The sequence below is a fragment of the Neopelma chrysocephalum genome, unplaced genomic scaffold, assembly GCF_003984885.1.
Source record: "Neopelma chrysocephalum unplaced genomic scaffold, ASM398488v2 Primary Assembly neopelma1_147, whole genome shotgun sequence".
In the NCBI taxonomy this organism is placed as follows: domain Eukaryota; kingdom Metazoa; phylum Chordata; class Aves; order Passeriformes; family Pipridae; genus Neopelma; species Neopelma chrysocephalum.
Genome location: NW_020897809.1, coordinates 6400757 through 6412964, shown reverse-complemented (window position 1 = coordinate 6412964; position 12208 = coordinate 6400757). Strand labels below are relative to the sequence as shown.

The 12208-nt window shown below is 42.9% G+C and overlaps 1 protein-coding gene across 4 annotated transcripts in view; it reads right to left on the bottom strand.

Moving 5' to 3' along the window:
- The window catches only part of MGLL (monoglyceride lipase), a 108729-nt gene that overhangs the window by 64389 nt on the left and 32132 nt on the right, over window positions 1–12208 (bottom strand). The gene's annotated exons all lie outside the window — the stretch shown is intronic.

Here is a 12208-nt window from a genome sequence, read left to right as displayed (position 1 = left end):
CGCGTCCCCCGGCGGAGCCGAAGCGCGGTGGCTCCACCGCCCGGTACGCACCGGCTGCTCCCGGGGAGGAGGGAGGCAGCGGCGGAAGGGCGGTGGGTGGTTGGATGGATGGATGGAGGGGCGGGCGGTGCCGCGCCCGGGACGCGGTCGGTGCTGCCGCCCTCTCGGCTGGGCTGGGCGGGGAGCGGGGGAGCCCCACGGTGCCCTCCAGGCCGGGGGGAGGGAGGAGGCACTGCCGCCCCCTCCCCGGGTGTGCACAGGGGGGTCCGAGCCGGCGCAGCCACCGCCCCGCTGTGCTCGGATGGTTGCGGGCGGGGGGAGCGGCAGCAGCGCTCCCGCAGCCCCCCGGACCGGGCTCTGGCCATGGGAGCGACCCCTCAGCTGCCTGCTGCGGGCTGGGGGACACGAGGGGACACCCCGTGGGCGTGGGCGGCTTCTTGCGCTGAATTTCAGGGAGGGGAGACCGTGGAGTCTTGCTGCCTCCTGGGCATCCCGGTCCGAACCGCTCCTTGAGATCCCGACACCAAACTTCGCTGTTTGCGTCTAGATGTGCATCACTTCAGGCTTTGAAGCAACACCGAAAAGATCGTTCAGATACTAGTTCGGAAGAGCACCCTAGCCCCTTGCTTTGCACCCTCATTCAGGGTAAAGACCATGAATACAGTATATAATTTATAAGCACATCTTTTAATAGTGCCCCAATCACCGTAGATTGTAAGCAACACATATGCTGCAACTCTGTAATGTGAGATCTGTTTGGTGGTATATGATACTTGCTTATAAAAATTGTCACAGCAAGGTTTCCTGAAGCTAAAATAGCTTCCCAGCCTTAAGGCATCCAAATACAGAGTTTTGTCATTTAATACTGGTAAGTGCTTAGCATTTATTGAGCAGAGATTCAGGCCTTTCACGTTTCACCAGGTTCTTTAATTTTTACATATCTACATATACTTAGAAATCTCAAGCCTTTCTAAGAAGAGGCAGCTATTAACCCTATTTTTTAAAGTGAGGTAATGTGCTCTTCAAGTGCAAATCTGTAAACGAAGGATGAGGAAAGAAAAAAAGAATGTGCTAACAATAATAACAATAAATGCAAAACCTCAGAGATGAGCCATATAAAAATAAAAAGGAAATCAAAACCAGACCTTATTTTATTCCTCTTTCATTGTCATTTATATTAAATGCCCTAGGGGAGGTGTTAGTTATAAATGGCAAAAGCAAAATTGCATATTCCTGTAACTGCTGTTGTTTGAAAAAAAATAAACAAACCCAACATTTATGGTTGTTTATAATGAGCGAGATTTAGGTCAGATGAGTCTTAACCAGAGCCCTGAGAGCTGTACCTGGAGGTGTACCATTTGCTGGGCCGGCTACTGTCTAAGCACAGATGGGTGGAATTAAAGAGTTATCACAACACAGCTCCAGAGTTGGTAGAAGCAAGGACATATATATTTATTTAAAGGATACAGATCAGATAATAACTGCATTAAGAAAAAAAAAGAAGGAAAGGAGCCTCCTCTCCTGCTCACGGTTTATCTGCCAGGAGCAGTTTACTGCTTCCCTACAGCCACCCATGAAATCTGATGCCAGGAACAGGCTCCTCTCCTGCTGTGGTGCTGGGAATATCAGAGTTCCCAGGGCCACAGAGGGGTAAAGGGAGTTGAGGGAAAAATCTCTTTCTAAAATTCAGGTTAAAAATAGCATCTCAAGGAAAATGACCTTTGTTAGGACACAAGGGGGAGATCCTATATTTGAGAGCTTGGCCTGGTCAGTCCAGATACACGATGCCCTTGATACCCTGTTAACCTTTGTGTAGCTGAATCTGGAGACAGCAGAACTGTGGTCCAGCCTGCCCTTTCTTCCAAGCCCAGACCCTCACCACTGCACTGGAGTGAAGAATCAGCTGACCCCTCCTTCCCTTCTCCCCAGCTTCCCTGAGCCCCTCAGGAATTTGAGGAGGTTTCCTCCCATAGGTAGCAACCCCCCCCCCCCCATGCCAAGGTTAACATAATAAAAAATGAATGAGAAGCAACTGCTGACTTGTTGCCCTATTATTTTGTGGAGTTTAAGCTGTGAATGAAAAGGCACCTGAGAAAGCTGGATTGGGTCTGAGGAATTCACCTAGCTGGTATCCAGAGTGTACACTGGGCTTTAGCAGAGCAATTATTGCATCCTGGCTCCCTGAGAGAAATCAAAGGGCTACCTGAGCATGCAGTATTTATGAGACTGTAACATCTTCTCTTGTCTCAGTGGAGTGAAGTATGTTTTGGAACTAGAGTTTAAGCTAAATCAACTTATAATAAAAAATAGATTCACACTTGGTGAATCTTTACACTGAGTCAGTAATTGCTCAAGCCTTGTAGGGAAGGGTGTTTGGTTTATTAAAGGCTGAGCCCTGCTTAATTTCAGCATCTCTATTGACCCCCAAGGTACACAGAGGAGTACTGAGAAAAGGAATACACCTTCAAGTGAAGAAATTTTAGGAAAAAAAATTACTGGAATGACAAAGAAAACATGTAAAATGAAATTTGTTATCAAAGCAAGGAGTGAGAAAGGGGAGAAGGGAAGGTTTGGGAGGGTTTGGAAAGGGAAGGTTTGGGAAGGTTTGGGAAGGTTTGGGAAGGGAAGGGAAGGGAAGGGAAGGGAAGGGAAGGGAAAAGAGCATAGCAGGCTGGCATGTGGTTCTGATGGTGGGGTAAGGGAATGAGACAGAATTTTCTTTGCCGTTAGGCTTTTGTTCACAAAATGAATTTTTTATGGATCCTATCCTGTTTACATGCAAAGGTAAATCCTTCTGCTGCGATTGAGGATACCATGCTCTTAAGATGCAAAGGAGTATTTTTGTTTGAGAAGTGGATTGGACAGGGTGTGGGTGCTAAACTGTTTGGGATTCTGCTCACCAGGACCACAAAGTGAACTTTTGCTGGCAAGAGGGAGGAAAAAATGACAGAGGAGGAGGACAGAATAATAAAATATCTAAGAAGTATGTGGTTATGGAAATATCTGCTCCAAAACCAGAAAAACACTGGAAGTTATAGTAGTCAGGGAGCAGCTGGAGAAAGCAACAGACAGTGCAAGCAAGAGAACATGTGGGAAACGATGGGAGATGAAGCATGAAGAGGAAGAATTAAAATCAAGTGAAAAGGAAAGAAGCCAACAGCACTAAAGCTGTCAATTTAGAGTCATTAATTTGGATTTGCCCTTCTCTTTGGCTGTTTTTTTTTTATGAATCCCTAGACAGAGTCCAGTCATTCAGCTTTACTTATTTCTGTAATCTGCCTTTGCTTGCCTCTTGGTATTCCTGAATAAGACATGTATAGGGATGAGACAGGAGTGGGGGCTGAGATGAACTGCTCTTATTTTCCTCTAAATATCTATTTTAATGTCCTACAGCCAAAAAACAAACTTGGTGTCAGGCAAACCAGATTGAGGAAGAAAATTTTAAAGGACAATGTTGTACTGAGCATTTAATCTTAACAATATCAGGAGAAATTATAAGTAGCTTGGCATTAGTCTGCAATTCTGCAATCTCATGGACCTCCTCACAAATTAGTGCCAAGGGAAATGGAGAAAGGTTGAAGGGTAAGCACAGGCATATCTTAATATCACAGAAATTGTTTGCAGGCTTCCACTGAATTTGTTGCCTATCAGTAATTTCACTTTCCCCGATCCGTTCAAATGGAATTATTAGATTAAGCTACAAGTGGTTTAATACCCCTACATGTAAACTACAGTCAAGTAATAAAATAATTTTACCATGTAAATGAGAATAATTAGTGGTAAAAATAGTCCTAATTTTTTTGTAGGTAATAAAAATTCTGCAAATCATGCTGTCATTAGAAGTCACTTGCAAAGCTGCAAGTTCCAAACGGTAGCTGTATGAGTGGAGTGATTCGTATCCTGCCTGTGCTCCTTATTTGACAGGGCCAAAAATACACACTTAAAATTACATTATTTGAGTATAGCTTTCAGCCCTTTAAACTGATGTACAGAAGATGACCCATCCTACATAAATGTTAACTTGAGAGCTGGTTGTTTTTAATTACAGAAGCAGTACACATTTTGTTTGGTCATTCATTTGGGGGTTTTTCTTCGTTTGTTTGTTTGTTTAATTAAAAACCCCACAAGATTATTAGTAACAGGTTCTGAGACCTTCTTAGCATGAAATGTATGGAAGGCATCCTCCCAAGGTAGGAAATTCAAAATGGAAGGGGAAATTCTGCCCTAAAGTTTTTTTCTGTGGAAGGGGAGTTGATGGAGTAATTCTAGCAACCCTCTTGCTTGAGAATAGATCTGCCTTGGGAATAAATAGTTTTTCTATAGAGGTCTGGAACTGCAGGGGCTCAGCAGTGTTGTATCTCAGCTCAGTGTTGCAGGTGGCCGGCACTAGAGGGCACAGCCTCAGCTCTGCTGGGTCCTGGGAGCGTGTGGGCATGGCAGCCCTGCCAAAAACCCCTTAGCCTGATTTTTTTTTTCCAATCATGTTCCCCTTTATCTCGAGGTTTTCTTTAGACATTTGTTCCTTTTTATCTCTGCTGCTCAGTATTGGTTTCTAAATAAAAGTTTCCTGTGCTGGTATATAATTAGTCCAATTTTCCCTCTGGATTCACTAACATCATGAGAATAAACTTCAGTAGTTTATACCCTGGACAACCACACTGCTGCAGCACAAGAAGGGAAATCCTGTCCTTGTCACTGTGAGGGCAGACAGATTAAAGAGTGGGTTACAGGATGGCATTTCCTGTTTTACCATTATATGACTGTTTGTGGCCATAGTACTGTTCATAAAATGTTGGTCACCTTGATTTTGATGGCAGAAAACATAACTGAAAGGCATCCTAATGGAAAAGGTCCTAAGCTTTGAATTTTAATATGCATAAAAATCACAGTAATACAACTTTAGTAATTTTCTCCAGCAGGAATTATGGTCTCAATTTTGAGGAGTGCCTGACCGTTCCTTTTCTCATTTCTATTCCTAAGTTTGACGGTGTAATCCACTCTCCATACCCAGCATCGCTGTAGTAGGACTAAATCATACAGCCAAAAGCTACTGCTGTTCTGCTGTGGTTAGAGTGGTGCTTTATTTTGGTAGCCAAACTGGAAGCATTGACTGGAGAAGAGTTATTATTGTGCCGCCTGGTTTTCTTGCTGCTTTGCGACTGACAAAGCCTCATTTATCACGCTTTGCATTCCAGTTTTTCTTTGCACGTTTTCCAGATCATCATAACATAATTATGTTTCTGTTTCCTTCAGCCAGGGGCCGATACTTTCTTTTACTAAGACAACAGCTGCACTGCACAACCTTGATGAATCCCCATAAGGGTAAAATGTGTCTGTGGTGCTCGTTTCTGCTTTGGCAACCCAAATGTTCAAGTTCTTTTTTATGACAAATGCTGTTCTAAAATGCACCCAACCCTGATGCTTTCATAGCATTTCTCAAAATGAGGTTTTATATTGCAAATTAGACTTGAAATATTAAGCATCCTGGCTGGTTTGTAATTTTAAAATCTTCTTTTGTAGCGTTTCTGTTTACAGTGTTTGTAGGTTATAAACGATAGAATGGAATTTAGAAGGCTAAATTTCACACTGATGTGTGAAATTTCACACTGATGTGAAATTTAATTTTTGAATGAAATTGATTTTATGTGTGACAATAAGCACGATCCAGAGGTCTGCATTATGTCCCTAAAAGGCATCTTAAGGCAGCTTTCACAGTACAGGTGAATAATTTCTGTACTTGGCCTCAGTTGTTCCAGCCACACTGTTGTAAAGGGAATTATACAAACCTCAGCTGTGAAGTGCACTGACTGCTAGTGATGGAAAAAGACACACAGTATTTTTATTATTAGTTATGGAGATATTTTATTTAACTCTAATTTAGTACCTTGAACCTAAAGATTTCAAAGTACTTGAGAAAGGAAGGATTTTTTTTTCATAGGAGAAATCAGGGCAGAGAAAAGTAGGACTCAACACTGGAGGCAAGCTGAGGGCAGAATCCATTCTTAATGCTCCTGATTTTGTTTACCCAATTATACCATTACTAATTCCCATTTCATCTCAAAATCTATCTCTCAAAGCACTGTGTACAATGGAAGCAGTAACTTTTTCAGTCATTGAAGATTACTCAGATTTGCAAATGTAGGGAATATTTTGTCCTGAACAAAACTACAGCCTGGATAATTGCATTCTTCAGGGCAATGTTTTCCCTACAATTTTGCTTTCTACCCAATTCTCCTGATGTTATTATTCCTACCACCATCATTTGAAGATTTTTTGTAGTTATATATAAAAATTACAATCATTCTGTACATGCAGACAAGAGTTTAATGGATATGATCAGTCCTATCAGTCATATCTATGTGCTCCATGATCTAAGGATACTTTGGGATATCTGAGAGTGTTTTAGTTTTGCAGTGTCTTAGTTCTGTCCACCACATTGGTCACTGATGCAATTGCCTGAAAGGCTGTTAGATGTTGATGGGAACTCTCCCTGGCCAGCCAGGGCCAACTTCTCTCTGTGAATGGTGAGTATGGTTCTGCTGTTGATAGAAAAGGTAGTGGGCTGCTTGTTTTGGAAAGACAATGAACACATGGCTCATGAGAAGAGATTGCTTTGTGCTGTTTCTTCCTTATAACCCTGAGGGAAATTCTGGCAGATTTCACTAAGATATATTTTAGATTTTTCTCTCATCTATCATCAGTTTCTTTACTGAGTCCACTCACACACGTTCATTGTAAGATGTTAATTTTCTTTCTGATTCATGTACAGTAATTGCTTCCTAACATCTGCCTAGCAGATTTTGTAAGAAAAGTAACTCTGCAAATATTAAGAAAAAAATTAATGTATGAAATCTTTGAAATCTCTATTGCTGGGGTTTGTTATCCACAGCTGACTGGATTCATTTCCCAGCCAGGAAGCTGCTTCAGCAAAACAGCTGCATTAGTTATTTAACTGGAGGCCTGATCCTGCTCTTGCTCACACTGATATAAAGCAGGAATAGTACCAGGGAAAATAAAGAATATCCCTTGTGTGAAATGCACATTGGAGAAAAAATAAACATTGTATGGAAAAGCAAGAGGATTGTAGCAGATACTCTGCCTTCCTGTTATAGGTGCTAGGCAGTACTTCCATGTCTTGCAGAAACCTTATCCCAGATACACTGCTTGCTCCTAGGAGTGTTCTTTTACTTGGTAGCACCAAGTTGCCAACAGAGTTAAGGCCCAGTTGTGCTCAGTGTTGTGCCCTAATACCATGAATTCACACAATTTATTCTGTACTAAGCACCACAGTCATTATTGTTTGCATCTGGTTCATAATTGTTCCCTCTCAGTTATTTAATTTTTACAGTGTCTGCTACAATTACTTTATACTTTCTAGTGCAGGAAAACACACTCACTGGTTTTCCTCCTAGGCTGAATTAATGCATGTGATAATTAACCCAGAGGTACAGAGAAAGGAGAAATCAAATGAGCATTGCAGTGAAAAGGGGGACAAAGCTTCCCCAGTCAAAGTATTTCCTATAAAAGATGACAATGTTATGTCTCAGGACAACAAGGGATTGTTATCAGAACCTCATGGGCTTTAGAGATGAATGGCTTCAAGCCCCAAGGCCATTAACACCCTTCATTTGATCTCATTGTCAGTTAGCAGCATGTACTGTTAATAACATCACAAGTTACAGTATCCTGGAGTTCACCCCCCAACCCTCATCCTGTTTCCTCCAACACGAGTTATCCATTATATCTTGGCTACAGTCATTGACTCTCATGCAGCAAAGGTACCTGTGGTTTTGTTTGTGCTTTGGAGTCACAGGCATCTGCAGTTGCTGTGGGCTTGTAATGTCAGTTCATATTCCTGTTATAGACCTGTTGGAGGGGATTCCTGAACTCCTGCACACAGGAACCTTTCAGTCCACAGTTCTATGCTTTGATATCAGCATGTGTTGGGTTTTTTTACTTGTTGCCTTTTCTCAGTAGATCACTGATTCTTCTCTGGAGTTACAGTAAGTTTTTAAATGGAAACTAAGGTTTGGAGATGCTACACTTTCAGACACGAGCAAAGACTCAGCTCATGGATGGAGATATCTACATGAAGTTCCATCATTTCTAGACCTTGGGAGGTTTTGAGTAGAGGAAAAGCTGCAACATTCAGCACCTGAACGAGAGACCACAAACATCTCTTTCCCTCCTGGGCTGTGAAATGTGTACAAGACATGCTAAACAATGTGTGTGTCCTCAGTTCCACCCCAACACCTGTACCCAGCACCTCAGTACCGGCGAGGGACGGGACTACAGCAGCAGCTATGCTTTGGTTTAAAAAAAGGATAAATTCCTAGCCTTTGGTTCTGTGGGGCTCAATCTGAAATGAGACAGGAGTGAAACCAAAACGATGATGTCTGCCTGAGTCCAACACCTCCCTCTGCACCCAGTCCGGGCACATACCCCAGACTGCACCCTGGCACTACAGCTCTGCTGGGGCTCGTCTGCCTCCTCCTCTGCCCCCAGTTTCAAATCTCTTCAGCAATATGTTCTGTAACAATCAAGGATTTCTGTGGCAACTCCAGTAAGATTATAAAGATATCCTTCTGCTTTGAAGTATGTGAGCATGAATGATTCATTCAGCGCAGCACCCCTTGGCCATTCATATCTATCTGATGATCAAATATATTTTTAATTATCAATCTATCTGAGGGGATTTTTTTTTCACTAGACAATACCCAACTGTATTGTAAGAGCCATTTGGATTGAGCCAGAGAATTTGGCAGCAAGATAGGGAACATTTGGGCTTTCAACACTTAGGAACATATGGAAAGAGGTTTGGAAGACTGCCACATGGGATGTAACTTGGAAGATGCTACATTTCTTCATCCTTTTTTTGTGAAGAAAAGTAGAAGGAATTTTACTTTTTCTGAAGGATCCTAATTCCTATTTATTTTCTATGATATACTGCTGCTCTAGGATAAACCACTATGCTCAGCTGCAAGGTTTGAGCAAAATCAGCTGCATGTTTATGGGCAACTGTAGGTGGGCAGTTAAAAGGGAGATGGTACTGGAGATCTTTCCAAGTTTTTACCTCCTAATTCATGAGATCCCTCACAGGTGAACTCACAAAGCTGCAGCCTGGTGATTCAGATCATGGGGTGAAGGAGGATATCTGGCGCCCAGCCCGAGTTGGGATGTGCACCATTTACTGAGCTCTGGGAGGATAAGGCTCTGGGAGGATAAGGTGGTCCTTCCTTCATGCTCCTGCTGTGACCATCTGTCTCCCTGTCGCCGTGACACCCATGGTTGGACAGACAGTTCAGGCTTGCTGTGTGCCTCTGGGACAGAGATTCACTCCGTGGCTTGGAGCTCCAGCACTACATTACAAATCCCAGTCACCTTTGGGGCAGCATGGGAATGGGAGAGAGGACTGGACATGTATGAATCAGCATCATCTTCACAGAATCACAGAAAGGGTCAGGTTGGAAGGGACAACAGTGGGTTATCTTCATACCACTTTAGGGACAGATGCCTCATGCCCATGATGCGAGAAGTCTATGTCTCTGAGTTATTGCCTCTGTTTGTCAGAAAAATGATGCATAGTTTGCTTCATATTTGATAAATCATTCACCATAACCACTGTGTAAGAAAGGGGTTTTAAATTTATTTTTTTTTTGTGGCTCAGTTGTGTGACAGGTTGGGGGGGCTGCAGCAAATGGAGAATTTATTGGAATATACAAACATGTATTTGCACAATTGGCAAGTGGACCCTGCAGCTTAGTAAATGCTAATTAATCTCTCAGACTGGTAAGAAATCATCTACATCCTGGTTTAGTGATGAGAGACAAAGACCAAAGAGAGTGACAGGGGCTTGTACTGAATGGCAGATAAAGTCAACACAGCCAGAATTATGGTCTTCATTGGTGTCCTGAAGTCTGAACAACAGGATGAAGGCACTTGGGGCCTTCCCTGTCTCCAAAAGCTCAGTTCAGGGAAGGCTGCAGCTCTCATCCCACCTGAGTGCTCAGGTTTCCTTTCCTCAAGAAGGAATAAGAGCAATGGGGTGGAGGTGTATGCCAGCTCTGCCTGCAGCAGGGAGCTGGAAACCAGTCTGACTATGCATTCACTTCTGGGAATTGGGAAGCCCTCACAGGCGCTGTGTTTTGGTTATAGTCTGAATGTTTCTTGTCCACAAATTCATTGTGGCTTTTATCTTGCATTTTCATGTGAGAATTTGTTTCAACATATGCAGTCAAATAATGACTAGACAGGACAAGTTCCTGTTATTTCTTTGCTAATGGAATGCCAGAGGTCACTAGGTTGGGAAAAGTACTAAGTGCAGGCTAAGATGACATCCTGGAACAGAAATTGAGTATGGAGGCATTGGTGACCAGAGCAGGGGAAGGAGCATCTTCTCCCCTGTGGCAATAGCTTAGACAGAACTGACTAAGTCAGAAGAGCAAAAAAGATAGGCAAATCCTCAAATCATGGGAACAGGAAATATTTTAGAAGAAAACCTCTGCCTTTCTGAATAAAACCTGGAAAATACCTAGTGAGTTTTGAGTTTCAAGTAATTTTTGAGCCTTATATCTGTGGCCTCAGCATTTTGAGCCAGCTAAAATTTGATTTAGAATGTTTTAATATCTTGCTGCTTCTCACAGAACATACCATGAAAAACATTAATTATTCCTACTGTCTGTGGCCATAATAGCCCCAAGTTCTGCTATTCTGAGTATGCACTTCCCTTTCTGAGTTTCAGTTTTGGTGTCCATTTAGAAATCTTTTGAGCCTAACACAGTTCTATCCATAATTTTCTTACAGAGATTAAAGAGGACTAAAACTAATGCACAGAACAACCTTTCCACAAACCCCATCCAGTTACATGCATCTTTGCATCTCCATTCCCATCTCTACTGAGCTAAAAGGAGAAAAGGTTCTCTCCTATCAGCCCATTCCTGCTGTCTGATTAACTGGCAGCTATCACAGCTCTTCCTTTGCTCTATTACAGTTTCATTTCCAGAGGAAAAAACCCTGATGGATGTTGAGCCTCTGGATTGTGGCACCACTGCAAATAAAATCAGGTTTCTGTTTATACCAAAGGGTTGGCAGTACCTCTCTAATCAGGCTCTCTGTTCTTTGGAAATCAACAGATATTTTGCCTAAAAGCAGTGCAGTGTAACCCAGCAATAACTGCTTGTCGGGGCTCAGGAGGGAACCCCCAGAAGAAAGAATGTAGGTTCAATTAGAAGCACTTGTGAGTAAGTTGACTTCAGGGGGTTTCTTTTGCCTTTTTTTTTTTTTAAGATTGCCTGAACTTGATGGAGACTCTTTCATTTAAAAGACAGAAAGACCTACAAATTAAGCAACATCTATCCCCTAATGTGTGAAACTGCAATTTGCATACATCATGGCAGCTGCTGAGTCGGTCCTTATTACCTCCGCTGGAGTGTTAATTTAACCACAACTTTCTCATTTATTTAAATGAAAAAGCAGCGGGTGGCTGGCATGCCACATTATCTGTCAGGCAACCTGGGAATCAGTTGACAGAGCCAGAAAGAGATTTCAATTCTGAGGGGCTGCAGGGTGCTGCCCCCCGGACCGGTGGTCACAGGCAAGCTCGAGATTGCCCTTGGTCTGCTTTAAAGGTCAACACTTACCCTAAGAAAAGAAAAAAATAAAATCAATGTTGTCTCTGGACTGACAGAATAGATAACAGGATTAAACTGGAAATCTCTGTGCTTCTGCTTTTTTTCTCTCCCTATGCATCCAAACTGGCACTGTATTGATAACCAAAACATCATTACTGGTCCTGACATAATACAAATAGAAGAATCACCATTTGTAGAGCACCCAGAGTAACGTGGTCCAACCCCACCATCAGGGCCTGAAGGCACTCCAGCTCTCTGCCCAGACAGGAGGATGCCAAAGCTGCCCACACAGGACGTGCTGGGAGGAGGGAGCAGCTGTGGCAATGAGTGGTGCTGGTGCCATCCCTACTGCAGCCAGTCTGGAGTCACTTCCACGCATGGCTGGTGCCAAGTGGATGAATGAACATGCCAGAACTACTCATGTGGGAAGTAAAGCAAATGTAAGGTACCAGTCGCCAAATCAGAGACTGTCTCGCTCTCCAGGAAAAGAGGCTGAGGAGCTTCGAGGAGCTGCTGAGATGGGAGATGTGAAGAGCAGTGGCCACACTGGGAAGTCACCTGGGTTTACAGAATCAACC